This window comes from Artibeus jamaicensis, unplaced genomic scaffold, assembly GCF_021234435.1.
Source record: "Artibeus jamaicensis isolate MK-2021 breed Jamaican fruit bat unplaced genomic scaffold, CSHL_Jam_final contig_908, whole genome shotgun sequence".
Classification (NCBI taxonomy): domain Eukaryota; kingdom Metazoa; phylum Chordata; class Mammalia; order Chiroptera; family Phyllostomidae; genus Artibeus; species Artibeus jamaicensis.
The window spans coordinates 651,546-660,044 of record NW_026522009.1 but is presented as its reverse complement, the minus strand read 5'-3'; positions in this window follow the sequence as shown (position 1 = coordinate 660,044).

Here is an 8,499-nt window from a genome sequence, read left to right as displayed (position 1 = left end):
CTCCACTTTTACCCTAAGAATCAGTGCTACCAGCTTCTAAATCTTAGGAGAATTACTTGTTAAAACAGATTTATTTTTCAGCTTTTCCCACTTACTCAGAGTGCCTCAGGTCACTCAGTTACGACTCATTCAGCAACTTACCAGCTTCCAGAAATGCAATATAGTCATTTTGTACCTCTTATTTTAAGGATACCATCACAAAGTTTTTAGTGTTAAAGTGACAATTCATGTAAAAAAGCTAAAGCTGTTATAAAAGTCACTTTGATACAAATTTCAGAAGTTTTATAAACCATACACTACCAAAAAAAGATAATAAAATGAATTTACTACAGGGGAGGTGACTTCTAGTGGGGAACATTAGGGAAAATTTTGCAGAAAATGTGGCATTTGAACTGCACCATAAAAAACAGATAGGATTCATATATGAGCATTACTGTCTGCTCTGGTCTACCATGTAGTCTGCAAATGGTATCTGCTACCCTTTACTTAAGTACAATGGATGTACACATTTTATTTTTGAACCAATGACACATAGTATCAAATTCTACTTCTACTACTAGTTTCTACTACCAAAAACATATTGTCTAAGCTCTCAGTGTCTCTGGTCCTTTTCTGAAGGTGAAGATAAAAATATATAACTAACAGAGTTGCCATATACATTACCTTTTTAAATACTCATGAAAGTACTTAGAACAGGACCTGACATATAGTTAACTCTCATTACATGTTACATATCACTTGTATTCAAAAGTTTATTACCTGCCGCATCCTTAGTTCATGTTTCAAAGCTCTCAGCCCTAACTTGACATTTCCCCTTTGGTCTGGGCATAACCTGGCCCCTGTCTTCCCTTTCAGCCATGTCTACCCCTGCTCCCAAATTTTAGGCTCCAAAACTATTTGCAGCAACAAGTAATATTGTATGTTGTTAATTGTTTTTTAGGACCTGCTGCTCCCTAGGCCTAGCACGACAGTTTCTGCCCTTTCCTGGGCGTTTATTCAAACTCCAAATTCCACTCGCAATCACATCTAGTCTGTTCAGTCTTCATTTATCCGTCTTGTCCCCAGATTTGATTTCTCCCTCTTCTATACTTTGTCTATATCACTTTATATTTCCACTACTCTATCTGATCAATTTTTCACATGTATATTCCTTAGGAAATAATACTTTGTTGAACTGAATAAGAAGTACTCAATATATTTTTATGGGTAGATTTATAGTGAAATGAACAAAAGAGGCTTATAATTTTAAGATAAAAAATAAAATAATTAAATTTTGGAGTTGCAAAAGACATGGTAGAATTTTGTCTAACCTCCTGATTTTACATCCAACAATACTATGTAATTTTCTCAAGGAAAGAAGAGGGTAGTAATGACAGGCAAAAGGTAATGAGCACTATGCTCCAGGCATTTTCCTAAGCATTTCATGTGCTTTAGCTCATTTATTTATCTTGACAATTCTCTGAAGTAGATATACCATACCCACTTTACAGTTCTCATGCCTTCCCAAACCCCAGATTCCAGGGGTGGGCAGGAAACTGGAATTTTTATGTTTTTTTTAAGCATGTATTTGTTTGCTAGAGCTACCTTAACAAAGTCCAAAAACTGAGTGGCTTAAACAACACAAATGTATCATCTCACAGCTCTAGTGAGCAGAAGTTTCAGATCAAGGCATCAGCAGGGCTGGTTCCTTCTGAGGGCTGTGAAGGAGAATCCTCAAGGTAGATGTAGGAATGTAGGAGCCTAACTCCAGTGGGGCCTTGCTCCAAGTTGCAAAACGACCTTTTGCCAGAGAGATAAAAGGTTTTTTTTTCCTCTGAATAAAGCCAATTGGGCAACACAGAGGGTCAGCCCGATTATCGAGTAAAGTTAGCATGAACCACGTGTGACAAAAGGTGCTGTCAAGTACTCTTACTTGACGGGTCATTGATTATCTTGAAAGTACGCATGTAATGAGTTGTATCTGCTTGGCTATATAACAGGGTGAGGAGTTTTCTGTCTCCACAGTTGCTTAATGGATTGTTCATGATGCTCATCATGTTTTGGTTTACTTCTTGTTCAATAATCAAACTGTTTTGTTTTGTTTAGTTTTTTCTACTACCTCTGTGGAGGGGTCCTCTGGGTTGGAAGAAGAGTTTAAGCTATATTTCCCCAACAGTATCTTTGCATCCAAACTTCCCCTTTATGCATACCTCAGTCATATTAGATTTAGGGCCCACTCCAACCCCCTCATTTTAACTAATTACATCTTCAAAGATCCTATTTCCAAGTAAGATCACATTGTGAGGTACCAGGAAATGAGACCCTGAACATATGATTGGGTGCAGGGGATACCATTCAACCTACAAAAAAAAAGAATAACTATTTTGTCCCAAGCTCAATTAGTAAGTAAAAAAAGCAGAATTTACAAATCATGCATGTCTCATACCCAAGTCTTTAAGCATTATACAGACTTATTCTGAGTGTTTTTCCTGCTATGTAGAAACTGAAAGTAAAATGAGAAAATTTCACATAATAGCAGACTGAAAATAGACTGCAACTCCAGGCAAAAGCTTTCTTAATTGGTATTTTGCTTAAGAAGAAACGCCATTCATCTCTCATTCTTTTACTCTCAGACCCAGAAAGAGCTGTATCATCAGTAGAAGCAACTTCAAACACAAAATACATTCTTAGATCTTTTAACATGAATTTAAAATGACATTAAATTAAAGTGTTTTAAAAAACAGCATTTTTTTTCCAGAAAAATAACTGCCTGGTAAATTTTGTATGGGCCCATAATCTTGCGATTATAAATGTAATGTTTACTAGCCTGAGACTTAAATAGGAAGATGGAAACAAAGGCAATGAGTCCCTGCTTCCCAGGCACAGCCTCTTTCAAGTCCAATGATCATCTCCTTTCTCTTCGTCAATTTTTAAAAAGTCCTGCATACTCTTTCATTACAGCATCTCTGCCATACAAAACCATCTGAACATGAATTATTTCTAATTCTTAATAGGACTTCCAAATGAAAGACCGTGTTTATGGCTTTTATTGTTGCATTTTATCTATTCTCAGGCCAGTCTTCAGTGCTGGCTTCTTCTTTATTGGTACAGGAGAAGTTTATTGCATAATTCATAGCCCATTAATGATCTGGCAACCAACAAAACTCTTAAGGCACTGCAAAAATAGACATGTCCACAAAACAGAGAGATTAACTGCACTTGGTTGCTGTGAACAACTACACAGAGAAAATAGGTAGAAGGAGAAGGAGCATTCTTAAGCAAAGAAATAAAATTTGCAATTCCATCTTCTTTACTCAAAGAGAATTTTCTCTAAAGTATTTTCATACTCAGGGCAATACAAAAAGCATTAAGATTCACTATGCACTAAGTAAACACAGAATATTTACTTGATAATTATTAAACATCTTTTTATATAAAAACAAATTTTGTTTCTGTCTACAAAAATAAAAGTGTGACCACACTCTAATTAAATTCTGTTGATTGGCTAGAACACCATTAAGATATGACATCAGTGAAATCTATCACGTTTTATACACACACACACACACACACACACACACATACACACACATATACCCCCCCTCCCCTCTCTCTAGTAAGCAAACAGCTTCATGAGGCAAACTTAATAGGGTTTAGTTTTTAGCCATTCCTTATGGGCCCTCCATCTAAGTATTTCATTTTTCATAGAAATGGATATAATGATTCTGCCAGCTTTCAACAATATTCTTTTTATCAGTTCAAGTTCATCCCAGAGTAGATGATACAGCCTGCATGAACTATTGGACAATCAGTCTCAGATCACTCTCTGTACCAACAGGTATTACCCAATTTCTGCAGTAATTTTCTCCAGCTGTGTTGCTGATATGGGTAATAGAGCAAGCATTTATAAAATATTTGAAATCTTTCTTTTTTAGTTTAAGTCATGTTCATAGCTTTCTCTAAGTCAAGTCTGAAGACTTTTGAGACATTGTGTACTTTCTAAAATAACACAAATTTTAGATTTTTTAGCAAGTAGATTAGAGAACATCAACAGGAAAAAGTAAAGAAAGTTAACTGTTTCAGTTACATTCATACACTTATAGAGGCCATACATACTAGGCTTGCAAAGCCAAAGGCCTTGAAGTAATGTCTGAAATTTTGTTTTTCTTGTAAGTAAGAGTAGCACTATAACCTATAAGTACACATTGCCCTTCAAATCCTTAGTTTCACATGTTAAGTAGGTGTCCTTTGCACATCTCTCATGGAAGCATTGCATGGATCTGTCTGCATATTACTCTTCTAGCTCATGTTCCATCATGACAACCCAAGAAGCTTGTATCCAAACCACACTAATTTCCTTTAAACCTAAATATAAGCAATTCGATGTGTTTTTTCACTATTTAAATATAGGAATCACACCACCTACCACCTAGAATCAACCTTTTATCACTCGATGACTTTTTAAATTTCTTGTCTTAAAAAAGTCCTATCTGTTCCATGTTTATCTATTCCTTCTTTGCATTTCTAAAGAATAGCATGTAAGAGAAGGAAGAACTCTGGTGGCTATTGTGGAACAACACCCTTGTTTTACAGGGAAAAAATTCTAAACTATGTCCGTGGCTCATTCTTATGAGTCATGATTTAATAATACTTCCAAGCCCTCCAGCAAGAGAAAATGCAATATTATACTTATATTGTAAACTCTTAAGTCAATAAATAGTACTTATATTGCTTTCATTCAATACACTAGTCCATTAACCAATAAATATAAAATTAAAATCTACCATGTACAGGTACTATATTGGGTGCTACACAAAATGTAGAGAAGTACATGTAACTATCTCTCCTCCAGACACTTGCAGTTTAGTTGGGGTATAAAAGAATAACTAATGTAAGATGTAAAAAGAATGGTAAGAGTGAAAGAGGAAGGCTACTGTGATCTAGAGAAAGCCTTTATTGAAGAGATGAGCCCTAGACTGAATCTTGAATTACAGTTTGAAAATGGCCAGATAATAAGAAAATAGTCATATCAAAGATATAGAGAGGGCAATTTATAAGGTGTGCTCCCAGAACATACTTGCTTGAAACTTAATAAAAACAAGTAGAAAAGAATATGTTTTAAGCCATCATGCTTATTGTAAAATGTCTTCAACTTCAAGTTCGGAAGCCTACTCTTGATTTTGAGAATGGATAATATGGAGTCATAAATGAAACATAAAGATTTTAAATACAGAAATATAGCCATGAAAAATAGTGATTTTTTTTTTAGGATTAAACATGTATAAGTATTCAGAATTAATTGTTACAGGGAGAGACTGAACATAAGGTGATTATGTACTGAATTTGTGGTAATAATCCAGGTATGAGATGACAGGGAGGAAATATTAAAAAACAAAGAACAATAACAACAAAAACAGTGTACATGTAAGATGAATGATGTTACATCGTACTATGTATATTGGTGTATTTCCCATCCTTTCTTGGTTACAGAGTTAATAAATAAGTTTCAATCAAAAGGACAGGTCAGAGGAAGTACCCTACATTATCTGAAACTGAATCTAACATTTATAGAACATTAGAGTGGACTTGTACCTAGCAGAGTTATTGCACTTAATCTTAGGAAGGGTTGTGTTTGGCTAATAGGGCTAGAATCCTGAGTTTGGCTTTTGGCACATTGTGGACACCAATTTTTTAAAAGCAGGAATGGCATTTTTCCTTGTGTGCCCTATGCAATTAAGATTAGGCATGAAAGCAATAAAGAAATAAATGAAGTGAAAAATGAGAGATTCAAAAATTATAAGAGGATATTTATAAATAAACACAGCCAAAACATGGAGCAATTCCCAAAACTACCAAAGAAACTACAAATAACACATGCTGTGGTGTCCCTCCTGAGACACCAATGTCCAACAACAAAGGTACCGAATGGACCGATGAGACAATGTTGTTGCTGTTAACTCAGTGGCTCACTGTGCTACCTTTACCAAAACTTTGTTTAAAGATCTAGTTGACTTTATTGAACGAATCCAGCAAGCATCCCACCCAGGAATAGAGAAGTACTCTTGGCAAAGCTTCAATACCCACGATACCCACTATCATTGCATAAGTGACTCCAGCCACTACTCTCAGTACTAGAACTACTGAGGAACTCTGCTCCCAATAACTCCCAAAATAAGTAGCTCTTTTACCTTTCAGCTCATAGGGGCTAAACTGTAAAAGTATCTTAATAATGAGAAATTTTCCATATTTACCAACTGCCCTGAAATCAAACATGGATTTTAACTGTATTTTCCTGTAGAATAATTAATTGCCTTAGATGTAATGTCTACATAATTCTTAATAAGCCCACTTTCTTCTTCTCCAAGTGTGATTACAGGCAAAGGTAAACAGAATACCGACTCAATCTAGGTGTCTTACCTTTGGCAGTTGGGCGATATTAAAAAGTTGCATACTCTAGAACAAGTTAAGTGCTAGTATTTTGAAATTAGTCTGGATATAGAGTGCACACTGGTTCTGGTGTCTACTTATGCAATCAGGTACTTCACTCTGTCACCATTTATTTTCTAAATCAATTATTTGAAATAATAATATCAAATTCTAGGGTAATTATGAGGACTAAATGATATATGAAAATAATCCCATGAGCTCACTGTCAGAAGCAGAATATCTGTTTAATAAATAGTAGATAGTTTGTTTTTTATAGAGGAAAAAAAGCACAATACTGAACACTGGGGTAAAATTGCAAAAGATGACTGCCTTTAACAAAGTAGGAGATAAACCAGATAACAGTAAGGCTACAGAAGTTGATACTAAGGTGTGCACAATGCAAGCTTCTGAGTACTAAAACTGGAAGCTGTGAAATATACAGTTTAAAAATATTATGATTAGGTAAAAAACACTCTGAGAGATAGTTGATGTCATCATTTCTGGATTCCTTTCTTTGTATAAGTTCATTTACAAAATAATGCTGTATAATTTTAAAATGTAGAGTTTTTCTCTTACCTTAGTGTAATTTCTGTTTCTAATTTCAGGAGTCTGAGCTTCCTGTAGACAGTTCCATGACTGGTACACGAAGACTCTCTTGCATGTATTTTAATAATTGTACACCTGTATATCACAAATAAAAATGATAACTTGCAAATATCATCAGATTTAAGAAGCTATAACACTGATTCACTAGAAACCAAAACTTGTTATAAGTAACCATACCGTTTAGCTACAGAATGCTTTAATCTACTGCTAATTAAAGAATGGGTAGAAAGGAATAATATTTCATCTAAAAGATTTATACTTGGCCAATGTATTTAATGCACTTGATAGAATCTATATTGCAACAATAAACAATGATTTACCTATCAGTTTATGATAAGTAAAGCATGCAATAGAAATATGCCCAATATCATCTCAAAACCTTAAAAATGTATAAGTGACAAAAATATTAAAATAATTTCCATTTTGTTTTTTTAATTCATGGTCTACATTCCATTAACATGATCATAAAAACACTGAAACAGCCCTAGCTGGTGTAGCTCAGTGGATTGAGCGCAGGCCTGGGAACCAAATAACCACGGTTTGATTTTCAGTCAGGGCACATGCCTAGGTTGCAGGCCAGTTCCCAGCAGGAGACACATGAGCAGCAACCATACATTGATATTTCTCTCCCTCTTCCCTTCCCTTCCCCTGTAAAGATACATAAATAAAATCTTAAAAACAAAACAAAACACTGAAACAGGTTGAAAGCTACAGTAGCGCTGAAAAGTCCTGGATGATATATAGAATAATACTTGCAATACAGACTTTGGGTAGAGGCAGTCATGGGTCTGATTCCCAGGTGTGCCATGTACTGACTTCACTACCGTAGGCAGATAGACGGGATGCTTTCATCTTGCATCCTGTCATCATGCTAACATTGTAATCAATGTTATGAGAACAATTGCTATAATTAAAAATGAAGCACTAAAGCAATACCATCATGAATATGTACCATTTCTATAATTTCTCATCAATGCAGTAATATATAAAATGAAAATGAACTAATATAAATCAACAAAAAGTAAATGAATACAAGAATTATTGGGCAAATCAATTGAAGGCTATATATATTTGCTATTTGATAAATTTGGCAATGCCAATCAAAAGATAAGATTATACAATTGAAAAAATTATATATAATATTTTTAACAAAATACATTTGAAATTTTTAAAAGGCAGAAGAAAAAATATTGAAAGAAGAAAATGTAGCGAAGGTATTTTAAATCTCCCAATCAGAAGGTATTTTTAAGCACAATAAGATAAAACATGTAGACCAACTAATCCCATTTCTAAGTCCCTACCACAATTTTAGTACCTTTTAATTATGTTCCACTTTAATCCTGAATATGAAGAAAAAACAAAAATGTGGATAGAAAATTATTCATTGTCCTAGCCCTTAATCACAACTATGCCACGTCCTAGTCATGCGACCATGAAGTAACCTTTGTCTGTCTCAGTTTCTTCATCTGTAAAATAAAGGTAATAGTA